We start from the raw sequence: 13318 nt of genomic DNA on the forward strand, positions 1-13318 counted from the left end.
TCCCCCTCCCCCCACCACGTGCCCATTCTTTTCCCACCAACTTAGCTGGTGATCTTCCCAAATTGACTGGGATTCTGTCTCCTTCTCAATAAAAAGAAACAAATAGATGTAACAGGAGTCCTAGTCTCACGGTGTTGTTGAGGGAGATGAGGGGCGGGGGCAGATGCCGTTGTTACATACATTATAACAGCACAAACTATGGGCTCATTAAAGATTAGCTGTCAAAAAAAAAAAAAAAAAACAAAACAGGTTGCAAGTCTGAGAGGTACAGGCCATGGTGTCCACTTACCACTGATGTTTCAGCATAAATAGGGCCTCCCCTGAGGGAACTTCCGCCACCCCTATTGTAACCTCTCCCACGCACTCCCTCATACCACGCGTAGCATACGCCGAAAGGGTCTTGTTTATTTATTTGCTGGGACCCACACTTGTTCACCTCAGTACTCATCCCCCAAACTCAAAAGAATAGGGTGACCCAGCTTGGATACTCGCTGTGCATCAGTGTTGGCTAATGATCCTCAAAGCCCAGAGAGTAAGGCTTGAGTTGAATTCCAAGCAAGAACCAGGATGAGGTGAGGGCCATGAGGACCGAAATTCACAGGCGGTGGGGGTGGGGTAACAGACTCAGCAATTGAGATGGACAATATTTTTAGGCAATATTTTACTTCTTAATTTTTGTTTTAATGTTTATTTTTGAGGGAGAGACAGAGTGCAAGCCAGGGAGGGGCAGAGAGGGAGACAAAATCCAAAGCTTGCTCCAGGCTCTGAGCTGTCAGCACAGAGCCCGATGCGGGGCTTGAACCCACGAACCATGAGATCGTGACCTGAGCTGAAGTCGGACACTGAACCGACTGAGCCACCCAGGCGCCTCTAGGCAATATTTTAAAGAATCCGAATTGATGCAAAAAAAAAAAAAAAAGTCCATGATGAACAGAATGTCAACATTATAAAGACCAGATCCTACCCCGCACTCATACATCCCTGCCTCACTCACCTCACCATAATCCTAGCTCTGAGAAAAATGCTCCAATGTTTAGCGACCGAAAAGGTAGACTCTTTTATATTGCTTTCATCTATTTACCCAACACCCTCCAACACCAGTAGCTGGTATACTTGCAGAGAGTAAATGCCATGGCTCATTCCTCTCTTTATTTGCTCAGGCCTAGCATAGGCTCCGGCTCATTTCAGATGCTTGACAAATGTTTGTTACATGACTAGATAGAGGTGGGGGGCAGGGGTGGTGGCAGGTTATAATCAAACCGGTGCAGGAGGCTCAGCTGGCCTTCTCAGCAGGGCGACTGCAGACCCTGCCCTGCCCCGCACTGCACATGGCCTTATAATTGGCACATGTGGGTGGGGAGGACCATGTTCTCACTGTGGAGAGTGCCTACTTATATTTTAATTATGAAAATTTCTAGCAAAGGTCAGAAACGAAACCAGTGCATTACACGTGTCTCACAGATGGAAGAAATGTATCCTGAGGAAGCAGCACCATCTTCAAATTCCCTGGAAAGCAGTACGAGGGGCAAGGGGTGATAGTCCTGCCCCGTGTCTTACTTCTGGATAGACGCGGCTGGTGAAGGATGTGACAATAATAATGCTCTTGGGGAAAATCGTTGGAGTGATCTGGGCATTTAGCTTTTGTTTCTCGGTTAAAGAAGAGATGCCAAGAAGACGTAAGTGGTCTCCACGTAATGTCCGATCAAGCCACGTGCATGAGGCCCCCTTCCACGTCCCAAATAGAGCAACGAGTGTTGCCCCGACACCTGCCATAAAAAACACCCCTGAAACTAATGTAACATTGCATGTTAATTATACTTCAATTTAAGAAAAGCAGTAAAACTAAAAACATTTTTATATTTATTTATTTTGATAGAGACAGAGACCGTTCAAGTGGGGGAGGGGCAGAGAGAGGGGAGAGAGAGAATCCCCAAGCAGGCTCTGTGCTGCCAGTGCATAGCCCGATGCAGGGCTCGAAGCCACGAGCCATGAGATCATGACCTGAGCCGAAACCAAGAGTCAGACACTTTGACCGACTGAGCCACCCAGACACCCCCCCCCAAATCACCCCCCTCCTGGAATGAGTCCCCCTTGGTTTATCATCTCAGAACAGGAACTTGTTTTCCATGGGCTTTTTTACACCTAAGGCTCTTGTTTGGGAAGCAGTAAATTTTACATCTCTAGTCAACAACCACTTTATCTTGGTTAGGAAGATAAAGCTTAGTAACCCGGGAAGGAAAACTCATTCTCACTGTCAGCTGTAGGTGAACAGTAGACAATTTTATTTTACTTTATATTGCTGCATTTACTCTTCATAGACCTCTTTGATGTGTGTTCTTTCGTCATCTCTCAAAGCAGTGCAGTTACTGATGGAACTTGGAAGGATCCTCATACATGATCATTGACATGGGAAGACACCCTTCCTATTATAAGAAGTGGGAACACAAAACCAGTATAGGCTGTTTGGCTTTAATCTGTTTTAAAATATGCATCAAGAAACTGGAAAGAAACACAGAATACGTGTCTTTCTTTTTGCCTTTTAAATGTATTTCCTATAATGAACATGTGTTCATTTGATAACCAGAAATGTAAAATTATTTATCTGAATGGAAAATTGTTGCCTGAGGTCTTCTAACATCAAATCTGGAGCAGGCGTGGCAAGAAGCTGTTTGTCTCTTGGTATAAACATGCCTGTCGTCTCTATTTCGGCTTTTCTGTTTTTTCTTATATGAAATCTGTGACTGTTAAGCCTCTGACTCCCTGTTCGCACACACCTGCAGGAAACCTTACGGATGTGTCTGCACAGTGCTTTTTAAAACAGGGAATAAGAACACAGTATCTCAGCACAGCCTCGCCCAGGTGCACAGTTCTGTCTGTTAGCTACTGGAAATAATGCCGAGTGTTGCAAAGGGGTAAAAATCTCCCGGAAGATCAGCCACCACTTAGAGTCTCCATGATAGCATCCCCCTACTCTGAAGTCTACAGAGAGTATTTTGAAAAAGTGTACAAAGCCATGGGTGGTGAGGGAGTTGGCAGGGGTGACCAGAGAGATGAGTCTCTCTCAGCAGGGGGATTGTAAAGGGTTTTCTCTTTCCTCCCAACCAACTCTTCTATAGTCTACAAATTTTCTTGTATGAGCATGATGCCGACATACATAAGCAGAAAAGAATTAAATCTTTCAGGACAGAACTGGAATAAAGAGTGTCGGTGGGCTAAGTGTTTCATAGGGCATTAAGTCATCCTAAATTTATAAATAGATTCTAATATATGTAAAGCAAAAATATTTGAAATGATAAAATGTACTACGCTAAGAACCATACATCGTTCTCTTTGAAAATCCTTAGAATTCTGCAGAGCCATTGGCCCAACTCATCCCAAAAGTTAAATTGCAAAGAAACCATGAACATGACATTAAAGGATAGTCATGACAGTGGTCTTTCTAAGAGGAAAAAGAAAAGTCACAAATGATCTAAATACTTAACATTAAAGGGTCTGTTAAATAAACAATGGTGCATCTTCTAATAGAATTTTATTCAGACATTAAAAAGTGATGTAGAATATAGGGCAATTTGTATGAATATTGTTCCATTTGGAAAGCTGGCTACAAAACAGCAATATGCATTCGAAGTTGCAAAAGATTTTTGGTACCTCTTATGCGTTCAAAACTACACTCACCTTTGAAAACTGCAAAGTCTAGAGATGGGCTGCCTGGGTGGCTCAGTCAGTTATGCATCTGACTCTTGACTTTGGCTCAGGTCATAATCTCGCGGTTTGTGAGTTCAAACCCCGCATCAGGATCCCTGTTGGAGGGTGCAGAGCCTGCTTGGAATTCTCTGTCCCCATCCCTCTCTGCCCCTCCCCTATTTGTGTGCACACCCACTCTCTGTCTCTCTCAAAATAAATAAACTTAAAAAAAAAAAAAAAAAGTCCAGAGGCTACAACAAAAAATATTACAGACTGTAATCAATTATTTGGGGGGTTGGATTTCAAGTGGTTTAATAGTTTAGCTTTTGCTCATCTAATTTTTATAAAATAAACAGATTTGTTGTGTAAAAAAGGTAAACATATATAAAATATATAAATAATTATTTGACTTTTTAAAGTTCTAGAATGGTAGGTAGTCCTAAGTGGTAGAAATAGATGATTTTTGTTACCTATCTTTTCTCCCATTTCTGCAAGAAGCATGTATTGTTTTGCATTAAGAAATGCTTCCAAACTTGAAAACATAATGGGCTTTAAATAGGCATAAATAGTTGTCATATATGACAAATACTACTATTCTTTTGGAAGGAGAAATTTCAGGTTTTATTTCTTTCCAATTTTCTATGCTGTTTTCCCCTATGACATATATGTCTGTTGTAACAGAAAAATATGTTTTCTCTTCTGTTACTGCCTTCAACCATGCACTTGAGGGCTGTATAATACTGTGCTCCTGGTCGTCCCAGTATGGCTATAAAAACACAAAGATGGAAAATTGACTTTTTAATAATTCTTTATACTAATGTTGCAGCCTACTGTTTCCAAAATACATTCTTAAGTAACATGCTGGAACCCTGAGACTCACAGGAAGGTCAGAGGAAGAAACAAACATTCACTGAGGTGATGTGATTCGCCTGGTACCTTGTGCTGTTGAGAGGTGGTTCCAGAAGAAATGAAGCCCAGCTTCCTTGTGCCAGGTTTTCATGATCGTTTATTGCCTTTGGTGGATAGCTTTCTATTCAAGTGCTCTTTCTCTCCCCCTCTCCCTCCCTCCCCCGCCTTTTGCGCGCGCGCGCACACACACACACACACACACAAGTGTTCGGATTCTTCATGTACCCTGGGGTGGGAGCTGGTTGCATCCAAGGGGCACCTTTTAATTTACCTGAAAGTATGTTTGAAGGACCACCATGGGTCTGAGGGAACAGCGTGTTTGGGAAGGTGCGTGAACATCCTTCTCCCTTGACTGCCTTTGTTTCCCCAGATTTCCCAGCCTCTCTTCCCCCCAGCTTGCCCTTCAAGGATGCCCCTTCCCTTCAGCTCTCAACTTGGTGTTGTTTCATTTTCTTGCAGGGCCTTCTGTGAAATAAATAGAAACTATGAAAAGAAAAGAGAGCCTCCTGGCACCGATTTCCCCCACTTGACCTAGTCTATGCCTGAGAAACACTGTGCCAACAAGATCTGACACAGGGAGCTGATACTTCTCCTCAATCCTAACTCAAAAATAGTTCTCTCCCCTGACCTTCTCAATCTCTCTGCTATTTAATGGCCTCTTTTTCTCACAAAGACACAGAATTATCCAGCGGTTCTCAACCTTTCTTTCTCTGCTTGTACTTTATGATGTTAGAATCTGAGAAGGCTCACTTGGTGGGATTGAAACACTCAAGACAAGACTAGATGGGTCAGCAAGAAGGACACAGGAATATCAACTGCAATGTAGGAAACCTGGCTTACAAGAAGCCTTTCATCTTGCTCTTTAGCACTAAGCACTGTGGAAAAAAAACAGCTCGGACTTGGCTGGACATTAACAACGACCTGTGAGAACTTTTAAGAATCCTAATGCCCAGGCCACACCCTAGGCCAATTAAATCAGAATCTCCAGGGGCATGACCCAGATATGAGCATTCTAAGAACTCCCTGTGTGATTCCAATGTGCAGTCACAGAGCAGAGCTATGGCCTGTGTGGCTCTTTAGGCGAGGGCTTCGTAGGGCCAGCTGCTTCAGCTATGGTGTTTGCATTGGCCGTACCTTTGTCTTCCTTCCAGAAGCTGTACCCCTCTCTGCATTCATCAGAATACATTCTTCAACATCCAGGTAACAGTTTCGAACATACAGGGCTCCCCCGCTTTCCAAAAAACTCCCTTTATGTCTCTTTACTATTACAAAAGACCTGCACTAGTACCCATTTGCACTAAGCGCAAGAAATCTGAAGACGAGGTTTGCATTTATGAAACGGTGATTGCTTCCTTGCTTCACACCCTCTTGGCTTACGAAAGGTTTCACGGGAAGACTCTACTCTGAGATAGCAGGGGAAACGTGTTTACCTAAGTGGGGGGGGGGGGAAGGCTTCTAGAAAGACTTGTGTTTGTTATCTATGCCTGAGTACGGGCAGCCTCATGTGGAGCAGCTAGGACAGAGCCAAACTCTGCTCCAAAGGACTTAACAAAGGGTATGGGGCATGGTCATGGGGGAGAATCTCCTGATTGGCTGCCTGCACAGGCATTCTGGGGGAGAGGATGTCTAACGGGGATTGCCCAAGATGTTCTTCAGTGGCCGATGTGCCCCCAACCCAAGACATAGGAATCTTAGGTGAAACCACAATATTTGCAGACGCTTGGCACGCCTGGATTCTGGAATGGGGCTGAGCTTTGTGTCAGAGCTGGCAAAGGGCCAATTCTGAGCTGGCTTCTGGTGACAAAGAGGCAGTCTACACCTGGGCTTCAGAAGTATAAACTCGATCACAGCAAAACTATGCTCATCGGTCTGAATTTGTTGGACTATCTGTGCTGGGCTCATTTCTCCCGCCCCTTACCCCCTCCCCACCCATAGAGGCCTACTGGACCAAGACCTAGTTAATGCTACCAGCCAAAGCTGGCTTCTGTGCTCCAGTAAGAATCCTTCAATAGCCTCTGTGAGCACAGAGGACAATCAAATCCACAACGTTAATGAAAGAAAAAGAGCCTCGGATTCCAAAAAATGGCATGGATTTCACGTTTCCCATTTACCCTTGGCTTCTCAACAGACAAATTGCTTCAGAGGCCCAGAGCAAAGATACCATTTTAGGCAAGGCAGATTTAGTGTTTTCATTAACAGCTTCATCAAATGGATCTGATTTTTCAAGGTTTCAACCAAATGGCTTCTCTTACTTAAATTTCCATGATGCTTTTTTTTTTTTTTTCAACTAGCAGCCCCTCAAAATCAACCCCGACTTAATATCTTGATAAGACCCCTTCCAGATTCTTTCCAGCTGGGAAAGTGGCCTCTTTTGTCTAGCCCAGCAGTTCTCAACCCTGACTGCGTATGAGAATAACCTGGGGAGTTATTTCCTTTAATATGTCACGTCTGGCCCCATCCCAATCAATTAAATCTGTATTCCTGGGGTGAGACTTGACAACGGAGAGTTTTTAAAGCTCTCCAGGTGAGCTTAAAGTCTAGTCAGGGTTGGAAACCTCTAACCCATCTCTTTTTCCGCGATGTCTGTACTCATCTGCCTAGGTTCTCCTTCCGGCCGCTAACTCTCCACTACCTTCATTTTATGACTTCCCCCACCTACTCAAAGTAGGCAGATCAGCTCACCTATGGAGGTGCCAGGAGTGGGAAACACAGAGTGGGACAAGACTCGAACTTCCCGTTCTTCAAAGGTGGTACCAGTGACCAGCAGCTTTGAAATTACCTGGAAACTCATTTAAATTACATACTCCTACTCACTCAGAATCTGCATTTAAACACAATCCGCAGCCAATCTGAATGCATATTGGAGTTTGAGAAGCACTGTAGTGTTAAGCACATACACCGACATGCTCACGGTGGGACCGCCTTGATGCCCCTCCTTGAGGGGCCAGGCTTGGGATTACATGTTCCAAACCCTCAGTGTCCCCAGAGGTATGACTCTGTATGAAGCCCTGTCCTAACTGCTTTCGTAGGCAAAGCTCATTTTATTCTTGCTATAATAGCTCTGTGAGGTGGATGTGTTATTATCCCTAAAGACAAAGAAAACAAGGCTCGGAGAAGTGAAGTGACCTGTCCAAGTTCGTGATAGACTTGAAATTTCGGGTAGAGGTCTGTTTGATTACCAGGTGGGTCCTCTTTACAATGAAAGAGGTGTTGTGATGATGCTTTGCCTGGAAACTAGGGGGCAACACAAAGGAGGTGAGACAGCATGTGTCATCCTAGCCCTTCCAGCTTTGGACTGAAATTGGCAAAACCCTCTCCCCGATGATACCAAAGAAAGAGAGACCAGTTGTCCTGCTCCAGTCCATTATTAGCAATGAATGAAAGGAACGGTGAGTGACGTGCACAGCTCCGTTGAGAACTACCTCCCCGCCTCTCCCCCCACAGCACAGTCTGGCCCCTTTCTTGGCCGAATCCTCGTGGGCGTGGAGTCATTTCCTCTTTAGCACAGAATCCGATCTCCTGAGTATTAAAACTTACACTTTTCATTTATGTTCTCCTCTTCGAAGCCAAAAATCACCAAACCAGATGGCTCTTTCTCTGTCATGGAAAGGACATGCCCAGTTTAAAAATCATTGTAAAAAAAAAAAATTGTCACTGAGTGTTGAACAGAACCGAACTTTCCTACCTAGCTTATCGCTGGGATCGGTATGGCCAAACCACTAAGGAAGCCACTTGCTCTCTGGCCCACGAAGCCACTTTTTTCATCTTTTGAACAGGATAATTAACACCACAGACGAGGTTAAAAGCTCGATCGCGGTAGAGGCCTTCCTTGAGCTTGTAAAACGGATGAGTAGCGGGCTGAATCGTCCTCTCTTCATAAAAGTGGTTTCCAGGACGTGTGTCTGTATTAGTCAGGGCTGCCTCGCCAAAAAGAAATTCTCTATCCAAAGAGCTGTTATTTCTTGCTCACATCCCAATCCAATGCAAGTGGAACAGGAGATGGAAGGGGAAGGGGTGGAGAAAGGGGAAGGAAGAAGGTGCTCTCCTCCACCCAGACCTCAGGCTTCGGACCTCCGATCTTGCAGAACTGCAGTGTCCAATGGGGGCACTAACTAGTTTTACCCACCATTTAAACTCATCAAAAGTAAAACCTCACCTCCTCAGTTGCGCTAGCCACATTTCCAGTGCATAATTGCCACATGTGGCTAGATGCTACTCTACTGAACAGAGCCGAATAGAAGTTTCCCAATGTTCCAGAAAGTTCTTTTGGACAGCTTGCTCTAAACTTCAGAGCCCCCCACTGGGTTGTTTGTATCCTCCAGGCAAGGAAGAGGAGAGTATATGCAGGGTTAATGAGGAGTGATTAACTAGGGTGTGGGGATGCTGACAAATTTTCCCTTAAATCCGTCAGCAAAAACTCAAGATTTGGCCCCCTCTTACTGCAAGGAAACTGGGACATGCCTTCTAGCCTTATGCCTAGACACAAGCACAGATATGGGTGAGCCCTTGGCAGCCTTGTCCCAAAGGCCTTATCAGATGTGCAGTATTCTATTCCTTGTAATTCTAGAAGGATGAGCCAAGCTTCTAAGAAAGACTGCCTTCCTCTTGATTGTGGCAGATGTAAATTCTTGGTGAAAACAAAACAGAACGGTAATTAAGGTGTTGATGAGGGTTGACTCTTAGGCACAAAAATCTTTGACTACAGTTAACCACTTCGTAAAGAAAGCCTTATGACATTGATCTCCCCCGTGGCAGGCCATGTGGAAAAGTTACTGTGTTTTAATGCTCTAAACCAAGGTTGGTGGACTTTTTCTGTGAAGAGCCAAATGATAAATATTACAGGTTGTGAGGGTCATGCAGTCTTTATCACAATGACTCAACTTTGCCAACAGGAGTGCAACAAGGTTCATAGAGAAATGAGTGACTCCGTGTTGGCAAAACTGTTTACAAAAAAGTGTGGTCAAATTTGGCCTGTGGGTTTCGTTCGCTGATCTCTGGTCTTGCACCAGGTACTCTTCATTTTCCAGCAAAATCACCCTTTTCTTCTGCCTATATCCTCCAAAAAAGGGTTGCTAAAAAGAAAAATGAAAACACTGTTGCATTCATACAACCAACGTTCTGCGTGAAGCATTTCACTGGCGTTAATTACATTTCATTTCATTCTTACAACCCTTTAAGTTAGATTTTTACGATCGCCCCCATTTTACGGATGGGGAAACTGAGGTCCAGGGAGGTTAGGTGACATGCTCAGTGCCACAGAGGTACAGGACAGGCAAAGGGCGGTGCTGGGATCAAAGCCCGGTTTGGCTGATGCAGAGGCTGAGACTCCAAGTGCATGGACTCCAAGTGCATGGTGTATGCTTCACTCCCAATCACTGGGGCTCAGCACATACTGTTTAATATCCTCCAAGGTGGTAATCAGGGAAGTATTTATCCATAGGCGTCGCCAGACAGAGGGAATTAGAACAGGAGGTGGAAAAAGAACTTACAGACACCAACTGGTAGTTGATGGGGTTTGTTTGCGAACATCTGGAGGAAGGGGGCAGTGGAGTAAGAAAGAACTGTATAAACTATGTAGGGGTCTATAGTCTTGCGGTGGCAGATGGGGAAATCACTATTGTGATGAGCAAAGGCTTATTAATGTGCCCAGTTTTAGCCCTCCCCCACCATATTGGAAACAGGAATTTTTGTCTTTGTTATCAGCTTCTCCTTTTTCCAGTTCCTAGCTTTTTTTTTTTTTTTTTTTTAATGCAAAATCAGGACATTGAGAAATACAGAAATAGACCCAGGTGGAATGGAAAAAAAGGGAGATAGGTTTTTGTTAGGCATTTCCTGTGCTCTCCTTTGTTGTGGGAAGGCTGGGTAGTGAACAAAATAGAGAAAGGGCAGCTAGAGAGGAAAACAGCCAGAGAGGTAAACTATACAGTATATTGCTTAGAAATAACAGAGGTAGAAAAGCTCCCCGAAAGCGCATGTGGTCTGCTCGCACAGAGACTTGGGTTTGGGGTGGCGAATGAGAAGCTCTGATATAACAAAGAGGTTTAAGAGTTAAGAAGGGAAGGGGAGACACCTTGATAGCTCAGTTGGTTAAGCGTTCGACTATGGATTTTGGCTTAGGTCATGATCTCGTGGTTCGTGAGTTCGAGCCCTGCATGGAGCTCTTTGCTGATGGCATAAAGCCTGCTTGGTATCTTCTCTTTCCCTCTCTGCTTCTCCCCCGTTTGTGTTCTCTCTCTGTCTCTCAAAATAAATAAATAAAAACTTAAAAAAATACTTTTTAAATAAGGGAAATACTAGAGCTTTAAAAAAAATTTTTTTTGATTTTTTGATGTTTATTTTTTTATTTTTGAGAGAGAGAGAGACAGAGCGTGAGCGGGTGAGGAGCAGAGAGAGAGAGAGAGAGAGAGAGAGAGACAGAATCTGAAGCGGACTCCAGGATCTGAGCTGTCAGCACAGAGCCCGACGTGGGGCTCAAACCCATGAACCATGAGATCATGACCTGAGCTGAAGTCGGACGCTCAACTGACAGACCCACCCAGGCACCCCTAAAAATTTTTAATGTTTATTTATTTTTAAGAGACAGAGACAGAGCCTGAGCAGAGGAGGCACAGAGAGAGACGGAGACACGGAATCCATAGCAGGAGCCCAAAATGGGTCTGGAACTCACACACTGCAAGATCATGACCTGAGCGGAAGTCAGACTCTTAACCAACTGAGCTACCCAGGTGCCCCAAAATGCTAGGGTTTTGAGAAATGCTACCATGAGTTATGAACTGGACCCCTTAGAATATTCTTTGAGTGAATAGTGGAAGCCTTGTTACCACTATAATAATTCCTGCTTTTGAAGATAAGACTCTACACAAAGATTGGACCACATGGGACCTTGGGATTTTTATTGGGTTACATGAGCAAAGTGACTCCATTTTTAACCTCTGAACTGGTCGGAGGAATCCAAGTTCTATGCAGAAGAGAATTATAGTAGGCATAGCTCACAAGATACAAAATTCTACTCTGGAAGTGTTCCTGTAGCCATTTATAGTGATGTTGCAGGAAGAAACTGATGAGCCATGTAGAGAAAGGGTTCTCTAACTTGGCTGAACATCTCCAACATGGAGCTCGCCCAATCCAAAGTCCCACACTACTTCCATTCCTGTAATGGTGTGGGGGCCTGACCCTTTTCAAAACCTCTCCAGGGGATTGAGAGGTCTGGGAACCAATAATGTCAAGAATTGAGCATGGTGACCAATAACTGACTTCTAAGTATGACATGAGAGCAATATCCCCCACAGACCTCTCTTTCATAAAAGAACACCCTTAGGGAAACTTAGCCAATGAGAGCACATTCTATTGAAAAGGAAGTGTTCAAAGCATCTCTCAAATAAATAAAGAGAAATAGAATGAGCAAAGTCACTATGAAGTGATATCCTGCTTCTTTTTGGGTCTGCTCAGATGATACTTCAGACACATTAAGCTAGCCCACTTACTTATTTTAGTGCTTTTTATCCTTTTTAGTGCCTATGGGGAACCACCCTTTCTCTGAATTTATGCCAAAAAGATTTTTTTTTAATTTTTAAAAATATTTATTTGTTTTTAGTTTTTTATTTATTTTTTTAATTTTATTTTTCAGTTTTTAAAATTTCTATCCAAATTAGTTAGCATATAGTGAAACAATGCTTTCAGGAGGAGATTCCTTAATGCCTCTTACCCATGTAGCCCATCCCCTTCCCACAACCCCTCCAGTAACCTTCAGTTTGTTCTCCATATTTATGAATCTCTTCTGTTTTGTCCCCCTCCCTGTTGTTATATTATTTTTGTTTCCCTTCCCTTATGTTCATCTGTTTTGTCTCTTAAAGTCCTCGTATGAGTGAAGTCATATGATTTTTGTCTTTCTCTGACTAATTTCACTTAGCATAATACCCTTCAGTTCCATCCACGTAGTTGCAAATGGCAAGATTTCCTTCTTTTTGATTGCCGAGTAATACTCCACTGTATATATATACCACATCTTCTTTATCCATTCATCCATCGATGGACATCTGGGCTCTTTCCATACTTGGGCTATTGTTGAAAGTGCTGCTATAAACATGGGGGTGCATGTGTCCCTTCGAAACAGCACACCTGTATCCTCTGGATAAATGCCTAGCAGAGCAATTGCTGGGTCGTAGGGTAGTTCTATTTTTAGTTTTTTTGAGGAACCTCCGTACTGTTTTCCAGAGTAGCTGCACCAGCTTGCGTTCCCAATATTTATTTATTTTTAAGAGAGAGAGAGAGAGTGCACTAGTGGGGGAAGGGCAGAGAGAGAGACACAGAATCTGAAGCAGGCTCCAGGATCTCAGCTGTCAGCCCAGAGCCCAGTGCGGGGCTCAAACTCACGAACCACAAGATCATGACCTGAGCCGAAGTCAGATGCTCAACTGATTGAACCACCCAGGCACCCCCCAAAAATATTTTTCACAGGAAAACAGAGTCAGACAAAAAAGAGAGAAGAGGTTCTCAGCCCTGTCACAAAAATTCTTCTAGAATCCAGATAATTGTGGCTGAAAGATATATCTGGAAAATAGCAAATAAACTACATTGTTTTTATAAATGCAATCCCATGTGAAAAGCTGTACAGGAGATCCTTAGGAAAAAAGGCTAAGTTAGGATGATTTTTCTGTAAACTGAGTGTGTATATTTTTAAAGGGCTTATATATTTTTAAAGTTTTCCCTTGCTTGCAAACATAAT

This window comes from Leopardus geoffroyi, chromosome A2 (assembly GCF_018350155.1).
Source record: "Leopardus geoffroyi isolate Oge1 chromosome A2, O.geoffroyi_Oge1_pat1.0, whole genome shotgun sequence".
NCBI classification, from domain to species: Eukaryota; Metazoa; Chordata; class Mammalia; order Carnivora; family Felidae; genus Leopardus; species Leopardus geoffroyi.